Here is a 17,864-nt window from a genome sequence, read left to right on the forward strand (position 1 = left end):
TGAAGGCAGTTTTCGACTTGTTGCTCCAAGAGTTGCTTTGTGTTATCCGTATGTTGTTAATGACTTCTTGTTATTCGCGTGTCTCTTCGTGTTTTTCAATCTTGCCATTTGTTTGGTTATGCTTCATTTTTTACACGCTTAATAAAACATTCTGTGATGCTGCTTGTGTGTACAAACTGCGTAACTTAATTTTTCCTTTTTTTATTGTTTATTACATTTGTTAAAGTGGTTACGATAGTTCTAATGCAACCAACAGCTATTTCTAGACTTTTAACTCGAAATAAAATTGAAAAGAAATAAGAAATCTATGTTATTTTGTATATAACAGTAGCACGAGAATTTATGGGTACGCAATTTTTCGACACGTTGCTCCAAGAGTTTTTTCATTTCTTCGGGTGTTGCTTTGTGAGTTTTTTGATCCATGAAATTTTACCCGTTGCTATTCAGATGCCCAAACTATATAATTCAGTTTTTGTTTCCTCAATATTTCGTTGTGTGTATTAAAGTTGAAAAGATAGCTTCCATACGATCTGCAACTATTTTGTCTCAAAATTGATTCTAAATCAGATTGTAAAGAAATGAGAATGGCTAAGCTTTAACAAGCATGAAACAACATGATTTGTTTATAAACATAACAACAACTGCTTTTTCTCTAAAACAACTAGGCAAATTTGAACAAAATTAAGTTTAAGCATAATTTAATGTGAAATAAATAAAATAAATGTTAAAAAATAAGTAAATAAATATTCAATAGTTATATTACAAACGCATAACCATGTGTAACATTCATCGGATACGTAAGGCATAAAACTGCGGTTACAGAATCTAACAAAAATGTGTTAATGTGTAGTATGGTCCCACCTTCCATCCCACCACCTCAAAAGTATTGTCTTCACATCGTGATTTTCATACTAGAAATTAAGGAGTTCTTAAAACAATTGGTCACATTTGTTGTATGGTCACACTTGAAAGCTATAATGAGTTAAAGAAATGAGAATACCAAGACCTCATATTGATACAAGTTCAATAGTCGCGCTTTCGCAAATAACGTTATCACAATTTGTATCATAAAGCAAATGCTGATGAGCATCCAACCACCGCAACTGCACATGATTTTTTCTAATTTTGGAAACACTGGTGACATAATAAAGTGGACTCAGAATTATTAAGATACGATTGTCGTGGTTGTCACACATTTACGTCACACTAGAGCTGCACAATGGGCTATTTCATTTCATTTTATTTTATTTTATTTAATATCCGTCGTTGAACAGCCGACCCAATTTTTTGGGTTTACGACTACTAATGTTCAACTCCATAGCCTTGCAATTTTGAACCAATCCAGAAGACAAGGAAACTCATGGATCAATACCCCCAGAGGTATTGATTTGTTATGGGAACATGGAGGACTTTGAGACTCGACAGATTTAACGTGCATCAGTCACCCTTTACTACACGGGGTGTCTTAAGCAGGCGAGGATCGAACCCACGAACTGTTGGACAAGGACACAGTGCCCTACCTACCAGGCTATCCCGGCTCACAATGGGCTATTGGCGGGTGTCTGGGAAACATCCCTGAGGATGATCCAAAGACATGTCATCACAATTTTGATCCTCTGCAGAGGGGATGGCACCCCCGCTTCGGTATCCGACGACCTACACGCGAAGTCGAGCACTTTACCGTACAACAGTTTAGCGAGGACCAATACCACACATCCTTGGTCCCAATGCACACTAATCCAAGTGTTCACCCACCCGAACACTGACAGAAGCCAGTGATGCTCGACTTCGGTGATCTGGTGGGAACCGCGTCTTAACGATCAGTCCACAGCAGGATAAGACACGATTGAAGAAAGTGCAATCTGTTATACTCCCAACTTTCATCCTGGTGACACGAGCCCAAGTCAAGTCTTAACGAAGATTCTGGCGACTAATATCAAGTTGAAATGAAAATTAAGATTATTATCAAGTACACTGACCATGCGGTCTTGCACCATCAAACAAATGTTTTTCAAAAATAAGAATATTTTTTTAATGTTTTCTAAAATAAGAATATTTTTTTAATGTTTTTTAAAATTGGAATATTAGAGAATATTTAAAATATGAATATTTTTTTAATGTTTTCTAAAATAAGAATATTTTTTTATATATTTTAAAATAGGAATATTAAAGAATATTTAAAATAAGAATATTTTTTTAATGTTTTCTAAAACAAGAATATTTTTTTATATTCTTTTAAATAAGAATATCAGAGAATATTTAAAACAAGAATATTTTTTTAATGTTTTCTAAAATAAGAATATAATTTTCATGTTTTTTAAAATAAGAATATTAGAGAATATTTAAAATAAGAATATTAGAGAATATTTAAAATAAGAATATTTATAAGCGATTTTACGTTTATCAAATGCAAGTTGTAAAGGACAAAGCAGACTTAATTAAATTTAACTTAAGAAATATATTTACAATAATAAAAGGAAGAATTAGTCCGTTTTTTATTGAGTCGCTCTTATAATTTTGAGTAGCTGTTATAATTTTTTAGATAACGGTAACAGGCAACAATTTTCAGCCCCAAAACATAATCTTTTTTTAAAAAATTCAATTTGTTCATACGGAACAAAAGCGTAAAAACGAAATTTTCTTATAGAATTACCATAATGTAATGTTGCAAATTAAACTCTGGGCGTTTTTAATTTTCATTTATTTAGGAAATATATCATAATATCGGTGTTTGTGAGCTTACATCATATTTAATCAAAATTAGGTTTCACTGGGAGTTTTTTGCGAGATTTTTTTTATAGATTTTTATCTTTGATCATTTATATCCGAAAAGTACAAGAAAAAAAATGTTATTAGCATGTCGTTCCTGAGTAAGTATTTTGATATTTATTCGAAACCATTGTTTATTAAGTTTAGACATGCACTATTGAAAGATGTTTCTATAAACTTAAATAACATAAATTAACAATAATTGAATCAAGAAAAATAGATTATGAACAAAAGTGCCAATTTATCGGGAAAATTACTTGATTGTGGGAAACCTTGAGAGATTTTCGGAGAAGAATGGTATTGATTATATTTATTCTTTATTTTGATGCGTTGAACTTCTAAAATTTCTTTTGCTTAATCTAATACCGTAAAGTTACCGGAAAGGGTAACAAATATGAATTTTAAGAAAAATAAAGTTATTTTAGATTTTTAGTTATTTTTAGATGTTCCATTTAGTTTTGAGAATGATTGCTAATATCAGTTAACTGATATCGGTTCCACAATTATTTACAATTGTTTTTACCTCTGTGTTGAATTAAAAAACTATAGTCTTTCATACGACAATATTCAGTTAGTTTGTACTGAATTACAAACTTATAAATGGTAAATACTAACGAATGATAGATACCTGAAGCCAATGAAAGATAATATAAAAAAATAATAATGCGAAAAATAATAAAATAAGCTTTCATGAGAAGTTAAACTGAAATACATCTAAAATAGCATGGGTGTAAATATCAACATGAACTAATAAACAAACAAGTTTCGCTCTATGCTAGTAAGTTAATTTTACATTTTTTCTTCAAGTATTAGGAAGTTTGAATTGCAGGATTCATTAAATGCATACAAAGTTTATCAATATCATACTAAATGAAAAATATTACAACTGTTTGAATATACTTATCTTTTTCGTAAATACAGATATTATTAATATTACAATATAAGTATATAGAATTATCGATATAATTGTAGAAACTTACTGTGTTTGTTTGCTTTATCCTAGTAAAAGTAGGTTCACTTTTTTTAAAACGATGGTATCTTTCAGTTTAAAAAGCACGTAGAAGTTGATGCAAAATACAATTTTTTCAAAATCATAAAACAAAAGGGTAGAAATCCTCAAAAATGCCATGCTTCATGTTTTCAGAAACACAACCATTTGTTTATTTACTCATTGGTTCACATACATGCAGGCTTGAGTTCTCAAATACGTAAATAAGCCTTTCTCAAGTTGTTGTTGTTGTTCATTTACGTCGCACTAGAGCTGCACAATGGGCTATTGGCGACGGTCTGGGAAACATCCCGGAGGATGATCCGAAGACATGCCATCACAATTTTGATCCTCTGCGGAGGGGATGGCACCCCCGCTTCGGTAGCCCGACGACCTGCGCGCGAAGTCGAGCACTTTACGGTAGCACAGTTTAACGAGGACCAATACCGCACACCCTCGGTCCCTACGCAGACTGATCCAAGTGGTCACCCACCCGCACACTGACCGCAGCCAGTGATGCTTGACTTCGGTGATCTGCTGGGAACCGTGTCTTATCGATCAGTCCACTGCGGGACTTCTCAAGTAGAAAGACAGATAGTGCAATTCGGAGAAATGAAAATACAGCCAGGGTTAAGGAGAGATTCGAACCCACTACCTCCACGCTGCAGAGGTTTTGGTGAGCGATACCGCTTGCTAGGGGAGGCCCATAAACTTATGACAAGTGATTGAATGATTTAAATGTTTCATACACACCCGCTAAACACATATTTTGAGTTGACATAAAATTAAAGTTCTGAACTGTTGCTGTCCCGCAGTGGACTGAGCGTTCCCAACAGATCACAGAAGTCAAGCATCACTGGCTGTGATCAGTGTGCCAGTGGGTGGCCACTTGGATCAATCTGCGTAGGGACCGAGTGCGTGCGGTATTGGTCTTCGTTAAACTGTTCTACCGTGAAGTGCTCTACTTCGAGAGCAGGGCGTTGGAATACCGAAGCTGGTGTGCCATCCCTTCTGCAGAGGATCAAAATTGTGATGGCTTGTCTCCGGATCATCCTTAGGGATGTTTCCCAGAGCGTCGCCAATAGCCTATTGTACAGCTCCAGAGCGACGTAAATGAACTACAACCACAATTAAACTGTTGCTGAGAATGCCGTAGCTTCGGGTCCTAATGTGATTGAAAAAATAGCACGAGCAGGTAAGTAGTATAAAGGCTTAGATAGAATGGGCTGCTTTTTCCTGCCTTGAATTCAATAAAGAAGTTTAGTGCTCAGAAACAAATCATATACTAGAGCTTAATAGTTAAATTAATATCTAGTAACTACTATTGAAAACCGTGCTGTCAGAGAAAGTAAAACTCTCGTACTGCGACAGTGAAAATGTATGCATTTGCAGAAATTCTAAGCTCACCTCTGAGTTTACAGGTCGATAAAATACTAAGCATTTAGTTGAAGTAAGACCAATTTCAAATTAACGGTTGGAGGAGCTAAGAAACTAAAAAGGTCTTGAAGTTATTAAATGAGGGCTCATAGGGGCAGGATTTGAACCCGATACCTTCACGCTTTTGAGCGGTTGGCGGAAAGGCAATACCTCACGGTCACACGGAGCCCTTAAGGCGAATAGTGTACCTGTGAATAATTGTCGAATTTTTTTTTCTAAATCGAGACGTTTACAGGACTTTTCTTGTCACTTGTTGAAGTGCTCTCTAGCATTGTGGTAACGAATTCGAACTCTACCGTAACCATAAAAATTATTTGTATATTTTACTTAGTTTGATGCCTTTTTTTTGTAATTCCTACTAAATGTAAAATTTGACCTTCCTTGAAAATTGTTTTTAAGCATCTCTTAGCAAAAAAAGAAAACAAACTTGTAGATTTTTCTGGAAAATAAATTTTAAACCCTTTCAGCTTGTACGGACAGGTCTACATATTAAGATTCCAGACCGAGTGCAACAAAATCATTAAAGAAATTCATGATTTTTCAAAGGAGTAGAATATAAATATTTGAATGTCGTAGCTGAAACGTGAACGAGGTGTGTAAACTAAAGTAATGTTTTTGGTGGCACAGGCTGAAACATTTTTCGTCGTTCAAATTCAATTCATTATTCAAAATCTGGTTGAACGATGGTGTGATTCAAATTCAAATGTTCTCCTATTATTCTGACGTCAATCGACAATCCAAAAACTAAGGCCCCGGATTCTTCTGTCGTCATTTCCATCGATCTTTGTTGTTTAAGAGCTCTCCCAGCGTGATTCATTTTCTATCCACTTTTTTTTTCAGATAATGCCCTAAACCACCGAGAAACACGAGCTCTTGACAAAACAATATCTCCGTCTAACGCTTCGCAATAGTTTCCACTGCACTGTGCTCAAGACTGTACCAAAATCTAAGAGCACAGTTTTGTTCCATAATATTGTCGCTTATTTTTATGACGCACTGCAGAAACTGACCACGAAGAAACTGACCACGAGAAACTGAACTCTTTGGACAACCACGTCAAACCACCGAGTTCACATTTGTACCAAACGCTTATGGGGGGTCAGGACCCTTTAACGCCTTAAACGATACAATGAAATACCATATTTTCGACACACTGTAACTATCTTTGAATTTATCCTAAAGCTATGAATTTTTTTTTATCATTTACTAGCACTATTATCAATATAATTAAATAGCTAAATTCAAAAAAAATCATTCATAAAAAAAATTACAGACTTTTTTTAATATAGTGAAATTTTTTTATTTTCGAAAAAGTGAGTTTCATTGCGCGCAAAGCGTACGAGTCAAATATCATCAAAATAATGTCAAACTAATTTTAAATTAAAGTTATAATTACCCTAAACCTGTGTTACCTAATATTATTTTGATATACATATATTTTAATTTTCTAAAAATTAAAAAAGTTTAAGTTTTTCAAATTTCTATATTTTTGGCACATTACACAATTATTTAAAAAAATTTTAAGAGAGTAATGGTTTTTATAGTAGGTACCAGTTGTAGCAAACCATATCATAAAACTTTTCCTAAAGTTTCGTACAATTCTATCAATTAGTTCTTTGTACGCAGTGCGCACAAGTTCAACATATCACATTTTGAGAAAAATGACTTTAAAGTTAAAAATTTGTTTTTTTCGAATACCACTCAATATATTTTTCTAAAAATGCCTAAATAAATAAAATAAATCATTTTACAATACCTACATACAACTTAAACAGTAATACATTAACTAAATTTGACTTATAAACAAAATAAAGTAACATTTCACAACGACTTGTCACATAACGAGCATCGAGTCAAATAGTAATCAACTTTTCAAACATTAGAAATGATTGATACAAAAACCAAACCAACCTAAATGATAGATTTTTGAGATTTATAAAAATCTAAAAGATGATGTTTTAAAATAAATTTTCAAAAGCAAACAAAAGATTTTCAAATTAGTAACTTTTAAAAAATTGTTTATAAAAATGACCACAAAGTTAAAATTTTGATTATTATAACAATATCCATTTTTATGTTTATCTAGAAATCCTAAGTAACCTCAAAGACATAGATATAAAGGAATAAATTTCTTACATTTTATTATTTTATAATAAAATCAATATAAAAAAAACATTTAAAAATTAAAAGCCACCAGAAATATACATATCCCCCCCTTCACTTTTTTTCATTCTCTCATTTTCACAAATCTTTTTTTGTCGTTTCACTCTACGAGCTACAATAGACTGTTCACTAGCTCGCTTTTCAGCTTTTGTTACGCGGAGTTTATCTTGAGCATGAAAGTTTTGCTTTGCTTTTTTGTTGATTTGTAGCTCCAACAGTTTCATAGTAGACATCAAAGACTTTTTTCCATCGTTAAAAACAAAAAACACCCATACATGCAGCTATTTCGGCAACATTTTTGCCAGCACTAGCAAATTTAGGGCAAAACTTCCATATGAGTGAGTTCAACGACTCATTTGGGTTTTGGGTCTTACCCCCCAAACATCTTTTCAAAAGAGACGGATGAGACAGATCCTTAAATATTGGCTTTATTGCCTCCATAACAACTTTAGCAACCAGCATTGGGTGCTTATACTCATGCACTTTGTTGTTATGCACAGCTTTATTATAGCTGCACCAACTATTTTCGCCTTTCGGACAAAACCAGTGCATCGGCTCTTTATCCGTGCTGCAAGTATGAGCCCATATGGCCCAAATCGCTGTTCGCATGTTGACTGAGTTATTGCTGTTTTGGCGAATTGCATTGCCATAATAACTTGTAATTCTATTTATTGTTACGTCTGTCAGTCTTCCCCGACCACCTATCGTCTTACCATCTGAAAGCCTTTTTTTGCCATATGAAGTTTTGAGTTTTCACAAACGAGTGCCCATTCTCTTCTGTATGTGTCCCACACACTCCACTTTGGTTATCGAAACATCTTTTCCATATGGCTTTGCCTCACAAATAGCCTGGAAAGTTTTACAATCACCATCGCCAATGTATGTTTCATACTTGACGTCATATTTTTCTTCAGATCTTTGGAAAATCCTCTTCATGCCGTCAACCTCCATTTTTCCAGAAGAGCCGGCATGATTTTTCTGGCACACTGTTTTATGAGAAGATAGCCACTTATGATATCTCAAGCCAAACTTTGGACCCTTGTACGAAGCACAACCTTTGCAGAATGTCGACATTACTTCTATGTCAACAGCTTTTCCTGTCTCGCCGCCTACCAGGGTACATACGCCTATTAAAGACGTATGACCTCTGGTTTTCCAGGTGCCGTCTCCACTGACGGTTAGACTGTTTGGATTATCTGATAGACACTTTTCCTCGTTAACTGCCTGTTCCATGGATGACAAAGCAACTTCTTTTGATACTTCCAATATTTTAGAATTAATTTTATCATAAGATTTCTGAGTTATGGGCTTGGGCAAGCACATCACAGAACAAAATGTCTGCAGACTTGAAAGTCCACCACCAATGCACCGCATTGCAAAAACAGATCTTCTGTTTACTTCTGGAATGTTCTTATTCACTCCTATCAGTTTGCAGCTTTTAAAAACATCCCTTTTCTGACATGCTTGACATGTTATTTCAAAAGAAGACAACAATCCACACTGGGATTTCTCAGTCATTTTCAAGGAAGCATGACAAATTCCACAAGCAGCTACATTATTGAAAAAACTTATCAAGGAAGCAACATCAATAAGGCGATAACCATCAAAAGTCTCTTTAGTTTCAGTTTCGATATCCTTGAAACTGGAACATGACATCGAAAGCTTTTTCTTAGAAGCACTTTTAAAATCCTCTTTTTCAATAAAAACATTGCAACTGCCCACATTTACACTTTGCCGAAATTGATTTCCACGAAATCTTCTCTTTTTTGGTCTCTGACCAGATCTACGAGGATTATTCATGATTATTTATAATAAATAAATCAAACCGAAACTAGATTTTTGACTAAAATGAAAGCTAATAGACGAATGTACAAATATTAATCTAAGATTAAAAAACGCATGCAATTCGAATATAAACAAATAAAATCTGCAAAGGGTTGGAGCAGAGTTGAGTTGTAGACACTTTAAATCTCAGATTATTATTAGAAACTATAAGATAAGCCCAAAATGAAGCAATTCGCGACCACGCCCACTAAAGCAATTGTTGGTGAGTGACTTGTCTTCTAACCCTTATAACTTTTGAACCAATTGAAAGATTTCGAAATGTAAGATATGAAAATGCGCAGAATAATGCAAGGAATAAAAAAAAATGATTCTTGAAAAATCGATTTTTTGAGAGTTTTAAGGGTCCTGACCCCCCTTATGTCATTTCCACCTACCACCTTTCCAAGTTCAGGGTTGCCATATCGAACATAATTTTGAGTCTCATTTCTTTATTTATACATCTCGTCTAGTAATGAGGAACACGAACTTACTCTTTTAGCGCTTATGGTGTATTTTAGCGTTACTTTGTACATTTTTATAGTTGCTCAAAAACTCTACGAATTGATCAAGACTACTAGATGTGTCCCATTTGGACTATTTTTATTGGAAGTATTGGCTCTATTTTAGGTTATGGCCTGTCTGAATACTGGGTCTCCAATGTTTCGACTACTGATTTCTCATCTTCACCTTCAGAAGTTCCATAGACGATGGCTCTTGGATTCCTTATATTTGGTCTGGTACAAATCAGTCGTTTACAGTTATCCCGTTGATTAAACTCATTCTGCAATTTTTCCTTGATCATTTCCACGCACAACTTGAACCATAACTCAGCATTTCTTAACTTCTTTCAATCCTTGTATGGTCCCAAGTTGAAAATGCATTAAAAAACTTGGATTTGTCTGGTTCTTGCACTTAGTCCCCAATTTAGTTGTGGTTAATCTTCAAAAGCAAGGCTGACAGAACAAAACTATTTCCATGTTTGAAATCAGCGTAACATTTATAATCAAAATAATTTTCAAAATTCTGGTACAGAACAGAAAAAAAAATTGTATTTTTAATTTTTAAAAACGCAAGAGTATTCTTCATTTTTTTCTAATTTTCAATTTTTCCATTGATAAGATTAAATCCAAAAACCATTTTATCTAGCTTGAATTATTGCCTCTTCGTGCTTCATATTTGAACAAAATATCCAACTGTTTCAACTTTAGTTTACTCAAATTTGTCTCGAGATTCTATTCCTAGTTTAATCCTATCTTCCAATTCATGCGATTTCTTCCAACTGTCTTAAAGATCCATACAAGATTTACAATGCATTCAAATGTAAACATGTTTTTTGATCGCCTCGGCAATTCCAAGGATAAAGACATTTGGAAAAAAAATCAAATTTAGAGTATTCGTTTCTATTTGCATTTATAACTCTTTTATCTTTACGTTATGGAGAATAAAACTTATATTTAGAGTCTTCCAGCCAGAAAAAAAAAATAAAACTGGTAAGAGTAACTTTTCTCAATCATCTTGAAAACTCATCTTGGTTTGTTTTCAGGTGCACGTTTACTTGGGGGAAATGTCAGTAAGTCAAAACTTTGTTTGCCAACATTTCTCGATGTTGAAGAAAACTTCGGTTGGTCGTAGAGCCCGGAGCGTATGCTTTATTCTGTGTACAAAGACTTACTGAGCTGTGTAAATATTTTAACTTCCAAAGGGGAAAAATTTTTCTCTGAACTATTTGTTTGGAGATAATGTGATAAGAAAACTAGTTAAAGTATTTATGTTGAAGTACTATTATTTGCAATGCTTCTTTCTTTCGACAATAACATGTAGACTTTAATTAACAGTTAGTTTTATGTTGAATTACTCAAAACTTAAACTTATTTTGTCCGAGCAAAGAGAGTGTGCTTTGTAGAATACATAGTAAAAAAATATTGCTAAAACTAAAACCACGAAGCAAAAACTGTAGCTTATTTAAATTTTTTTAAACACCCTTAAGTTTTAACAACATGTATATTTCTTCTTTAAAAAAAACGAAGTCATTATGAAGTTTAAAAATATTAAAAATTATCAGGCTAGCAAAAGCATGAATAAAATAAAATGGACACATAAAGTGATAAATTGAAAGGAAAAGCACGAGACAATTTATAGAACAACAGAGAGTTGTTGATTTTTTAGAATACAGGTTTTGTTTTTGGAATTTGAAGTTTATACTAACCCGTTACGGGTTTTTTTATATTTTTTTGCAAGATTATTACTAACCCGTTACGGGTTTTTCTATATTTTTTTGCAAGATTATTACTAACCCGTTACGGGTTTTTCTATATTTTTTTGCAAGATTATTACTAACCCGTTACGGGTTTTTCTGTATTTTTTTGCAAGATCATTACTAACCCGTTACGGGTTTTTCTATATTTTTTTGCAAGATTATTACTAACCCGTTACAGGTTTTTCTATATTTTTTTGCAAGATTATTACTAACCCGTTACAGGTTTTTCTATATTTTTTTGCAAGATTATTACTAACCCGTTACAGGTTTTTCTATATTTTTTGGCAAGATTATTACTATCCCGTTACGGGTACTTTAATTTCGTAACTGTATTTTTTGCTGTGAAATAAATTTTTTTTTATATATAAAACAAAGAACTGGTTCTTAATATAGCTTAATACGTTACACCATATTATCAAACATGTGCTATACTCACCGCTTTTAATATATAATTTTAGAGTCCTTGTAAAATATAAAGTCGAATTACATGCAAATTAAAGGTCCCGAATTAATATTTAAACAAAAAAAAGCAAATTCCATCATCAAAATCTTACGAATCACTATTAAGTATGACAGGATTGCAAATAAAAAAACGTACAAATTCTAGAAAGAAAGGCAATCAGCAGAAACATCTGCAAATTACTCCTGGTCATAAAATCAGTGTTGATGTTTATTTTAATCTCGTTTTCCTCAATAAATAATTGACCTATATTTATAACGCTTTTGCTTTTTCCTATTTTCCCCTGATTTGCATCTAATTGTAACATCATTTTTGTCCAGAAATCTAAAAACATATATTAAAAGCGGTGATTACGTAACACCATGTATAATAAAAAGTTTAATTTTCAATAATATTCGAGTTCGAATGATATTGAAATTTCAATTCTATTGCATCTTGCTCGAATAATAAAAAATAAAATTTCAAAAAATATATTACTTTTTTTTTAAATTTTTACGGTATTTTTAAAATGATCCTTTTAATATTACTCGAATTTTGATTTTCAACCATTGAAATTATGATTAACGATTTTTTGAATCATAATTGAAGTGCTGAATGGGTTACATTGCAATGGAGTGACATTTGAGTGAATTTGAAAGTTTATAAGTTACTCGTTTATGTTTTTAATATATTTGTGAAAGCGTAACTCATAAGATTTTTGGTGGTATATTTATTTTACCCTATATCAACACTTTAATATAGAAAGATTTTTGTGAGTAGCATCTGCTTGCTCTCAGGAGGATTTTTAATGTTTTCCAACGAATATAATTTTGTTTGAGAAGCTAAAGTAAATATTCGTATATTTTGGTTTATTATTCACGATATAAAGTTTAAACAATCTAAATTTGGAGCAAACTGGTTTCAAGTTTTATCCAGTCCTGCGTTTTAGAAAACCGTCCAAAAATGATTCAGAGACAAGCTCAACTTTCGCGGAGTAAAAGTTTTATGGTATTTATCGCCTAAAGAGGCGATAAATACAATAAAACTTTCGGTAAATTGATTCAAAAAATGATTCTTATAAACGCAATTTAGTTACATTTAAAGGCATGTTAAGACAAAATAAAAGCATTTTTATTAGTTTTAATACAAATACAAATATCTAGCTGTTAATGAATAGTATTGGCTTTTAATTTTTTAAAATTAAAAATTAGCAGTTTCATGCAAAAAAAAACTTTTTTTAACCCTGTTTTGCATGATCTTTTCGAATACAGTTATCTAGCTGTTGACGAACAGTATTGACTTTTAATTTTTCTTAATTAAAAATTAGCAGTTTCAAGCAAAAAAAAAAACTTTTTTTAACCCTGTTTTGCATGATTTTTTCGATTTCATTGGGGGTGATAAATACGGGGATTGTAATTCATGCTCTAGATTAAAGGAAAAACGTGTAAAATATCCTAGCATAAATATATAATTTAAAATAATTAAAAAGCAGTATGATGGAAATATCCATCATCATGCAAATTTACATGTTAAGCTCAGTTGTTGCTGCCGTCGGCCATTAAAGCAGAGGGAGTGCGATTGTTCTTGTTTTCCAGTGGCGCTATCTATGATTGAGAATTCAACTTGTGACACACCCATACGTCACACCCGTTTATAGGGCGAACCCATTCATGCATCCATTCCTTCATCTACAGATCTTAATTTTAACCTGAACCAGAGAACGATCAGTCTCCAATCCAGTACCCCCAGAGGTATTGATTTGTTATGGGAACATGTAAGACTTATACGACTCAACAGATTTAACGTGCATCAGTCATTTCACTACACGGGAAGTCTTCGGCCGGTGGGGTTCGAACCCACGAACTCTAGGACATGGGCCCAGCTCCCTACCGACTAGGCTATCCCGGCCTCTAATTATCCTATATTGATATGCAATTACCTGATCGTTGAGATGCGGATTTACGCAATTCAGTTTTCAAAAGCAGAAATTTTTCTACCTGAATCTTCTACCATAAATTGAAACAACAATTACAAATACTGCCCCCTACCGTGGAATATGTAAAACACGATCGGGAATAAGGTGAATTACTGATATTATGTTAATTAATGCTGCTTAAATAGGTACTGTAGTATATATAGATACCAAGAAGTCTACTTTAGGAAATAGGTTTTTTACGACCCACCGAACGGGATAAGTTCCAGAGAAAATTACTGATTGTAGTAATTTTTGACTGCCAGAAGTTAGTCTTGAGCAAACACAATATGCCAAATGATACCAAATATCATAAATCTTTTTTTCTTATTGCTGATGGAATGAAATTCTAAAAAAATCTAATAACATAATTGCTTAGTCAAATAACGTAAAGCTACCAGAAACAACTAATAATAAATAAATAATAAACTGGAGTCGATTTAGCTTAATTGTGTCAGTGTGCCTCTTTCAGTTTTGAAATGATATTGTAGCGTTGATCATTGACGATTAATTGATTATTCAGTTTTGAAATGATATTGTAGCGTTGATCATTGACGATTAATTGATTATTCAGTTTTGAAATGATATTGAAGCGTTGATCATTACCGATTAATCGATTATTCAGTTTTTTCAACCGGTTCGAAGAACGAGTATTCAGTGATAAATATAACAATAATAATATTCAGTATAAAGTATTCGAAGTATAACAGTACAATATAACAGTTTTGAAAATACACAAAAGAATATTTATTTTCAACGTGACTTTCCTCAAAATATTAAAAACAAATTCATTAACAGAGCACATATGTCTGAAGCATTGAATATTGCGAACCAGCAAGAATAAAATCATAAGTGTAAGTCAATTCTTTCTTTCTATTTTTTAATTATTGATACATTAAAGAATCTACTTTCCTCCTTAATATATGGAAGCTGTTGTTTGAAGTTTTACTTTATCCAGATTACTTACGAACTCCCCTATCTTAGCATCGCCAACAAAACCAATTACTTTTATTTTTTGAAATGTTGGATGCTTTTTAAGAAAAGTATGAAATAATCGTCCTGATGAGGTTATTGTGTAAATGATGTGCATGTTACTGTGAATGACCGAAATCGGTGGTTGTTGACTTTCACCGGTGAATGTTGACAATCAAATTAGTCGCTTTTGTGAATGTCCGAAATATTTATTACATCCGATTTGATATTAATTTATTCGTGGATATAATTACATTTATTCGATATTTTAATACTTACTGACGATAGATTAGAACAAACATCAGCGTTTGGAGTATCGAGCAAATATATACCGGGCAATGGTACTTGACTTTAAAAAAACATCAGTGTAGGGTATACCGGGCAAATGTATACCGGGCAGTGGCACTTAACCTTAAAAAAACATCAGTGTAGGGTATACCGGGCAAATGTATACCCGGCAGTGGAACTTGACCTCAAAAAAACATCAGTATAGGGTATACCGGGCAAATGTATACCGGACAGTGGCACTTGACCTTAAAAAAACATCAGTGTCGGATATACCGGACAATGGCACTTAACCAGACCGAGTATGACTAGACCTTTGGTAAATATCCGAAATATATACTAGGTCTAGTGCCACTTTTGCTATAGCTTAAATATTTAAAAATAAATTAAACAAAGCGTTTGAATCAATTTTAAACTGATAACGAAATCATTGCTTTAAAATTAAAAAAATAATAATAAAAACTGCGCCAGATAAGAGTAATTGAAGTAGTTGCTTTATACAGAGCGTGTGCGGAAAATTTTTTTTAAAAAAACTATCCAAGTGCATCTAAAAGTGGAAGAATATCCCAAGACACCTAAAATTATGTTTGCAACTATCTTTTCATGTCCATTGTTAGTGTCAGAGGAAAAGCAAAATTTTCAAAAGGTGATAATAACATTAAGGATAACATTATATTTGTAACCGAAATACTGTATAGAATATCGGAATTATTTTTTCAGAAAAGCGGATACTCCACCATTATAGGCGACAGAAATAAAAGGCACTTTTATTTTTCAATATGATATTGAGCAACCACTCTTCTTCTTCTTCCGCACTACAGTCTAGTGGAGGCCAAGGCTTTCTCAATTAGCTGCCTCCAGGCAGAGCGACTTTGAGCTAGATTTGAACAGCCACTCTTACCATATTGAAAAAAAAAACTTGATTATTTAATTGTGACTTTTTGTAACATTCAAGACATGATTAGTTTCCAAAAAAAAAAAAAAAACTTTAGTTGAAACCGATTTGACAACCAGCAAAGACAATTACAACTTGATAAATTAGGGTTTCATTTTTATGTTTTATTCAGTTTCAAACAAAATACCGTTTTCCTTAAGTGATGAGAAAAAAAAACTGCACCAAAAAAAAATACAGTACCGTGTATTGTAGCAAAGTATCATACATCATATACTTTTTTTTTTCCTTGAAAATGGCGAAGGAAATACCCAATCTAGACAAATGATGCCAAGTGTTAAGAGTGAAAACGAAAAGATTGAATGGAAGCCGAAACCCTTTTATTATATAAGATGACCTAACTTTTTCTTTGCGAGATAAAAAGAAATAAAAAGAGATATAAAGAATAAGGGGAAAAGATAGGGCTTCCCAAACACAACAGAACAGGGGCTGAAGTTTTCTAAGACGAGAAGATTAAGGCGACACTAAGCCCCGGGGGTATCGCAGGGGCGGCGAAAACTTGAATGGATAATGACCGAATAAACAACCTCTGGTAACACGCCGCCCTGCTGTGGCTTACAGGACTCCCCGAGTCATTTATTATGCCGGGGCGCCCGTTCTGCTTGCGTCGAGCGAAGAATTACCCTCTAGAGTAACCGGGGCGCGCGCATTTTAAGACCCTGTATGGCGCAGTCTTAATCTGAAAGGGGTGTGAAAGGGAGTAGGTATTAGTCCTAGCGCCCCATGTTAAGCCACTTTTTCCTGGACAATAACTGTTTAGGGATAGTCTTGCAGATTTTTTCCCTTGAATAGAGATTTTTCCGCTTTTTTTCTTCCCTGTGTGTGTGTTTTTATTGTAGGCAAGTTTAAGTGGATTAGTTGGAATTGAGACTCTCGCTAACTTTCGCTGGCGATACGCTCATGCTTTGATGCCATTTTATTTGGCGCTTAGATGTCTCTAAAAGAGTTCCATTTTGAACGGAAACCATTCCATTTTATCGTTTATCTTTCGGCGTTTCAGCTTGGTTGTTAATGAGAAGTTCTTTCCTTTTTTGTGTAGTTTTGCTTTTCGTTTACCAGAATTCTTCCAAATTTTAACTTCGCTTTATGAAGCAGACAATTAAACAGAATGTTTAGATGCATGTACCGTACTCAAATCCGACATTTTTAACCGATCCATACCAAATTTGGTGCAATTGGGTTCGAAAACACAGCGGGCCTAGCTGTCTACTTTAGAACTGCCTCCGACCACCGTTTCACGCACTACAACGCAAACAATGAGTGTTTCGTAAGATTTGATAATTATTTTAGAATAATGACGTAGAGCGTTCGCCTTCTATTGAGGTGAACCAGATTCGAATTCCAGTGAGGGCTGGTTAAATTCCGCACTGACCTCAGTACTGACATAAAATATATTCAGTGGTAGACGGATCATAGGTTACAGACTCATTGCCGTCGATCTAACCGTGGGATGCTTTCGAGGTTTTCTTCTCCAAGTAATGCAAAAGTGGGTTATTCCATCAAGAAGTCCTTCACGAAGACAAATTTCTCCCAATACTTGATCCAGTAGCACCCTTGTCTTCTGGATTGGGTTCAAAATTACAAGACTACGGAGTTGAACATTAGTAGTCGTAAACCCAAAATAAGGTCTAATGTCCAACGATGGTTATAAAAGAAAACTATTTTAAAGTAATGCGATTTACTAGCTTACAACTCTAATCAATCAAAAATTCATTTTATCGTACGTTGTTAAAAATTTATCTTTGGTTTCATGCGTTGGGTTATCACAAGTAAAATCAACGTTGCACTGAACTTCTGTCCCACACA

This window comes from Parasteatoda tepidariorum, chromosome 10, assembly GCF_982258835.1.
Source record: "Parasteatoda tepidariorum strain Cologne lab strain chromosome 10, Ptep-v5.0, whole genome shotgun sequence".
In the NCBI taxonomy this organism is placed as follows: domain Eukaryota; kingdom Metazoa; phylum Arthropoda; class Arachnida; order Araneae; family Theridiidae; genus Parasteatoda; species Parasteatoda tepidariorum.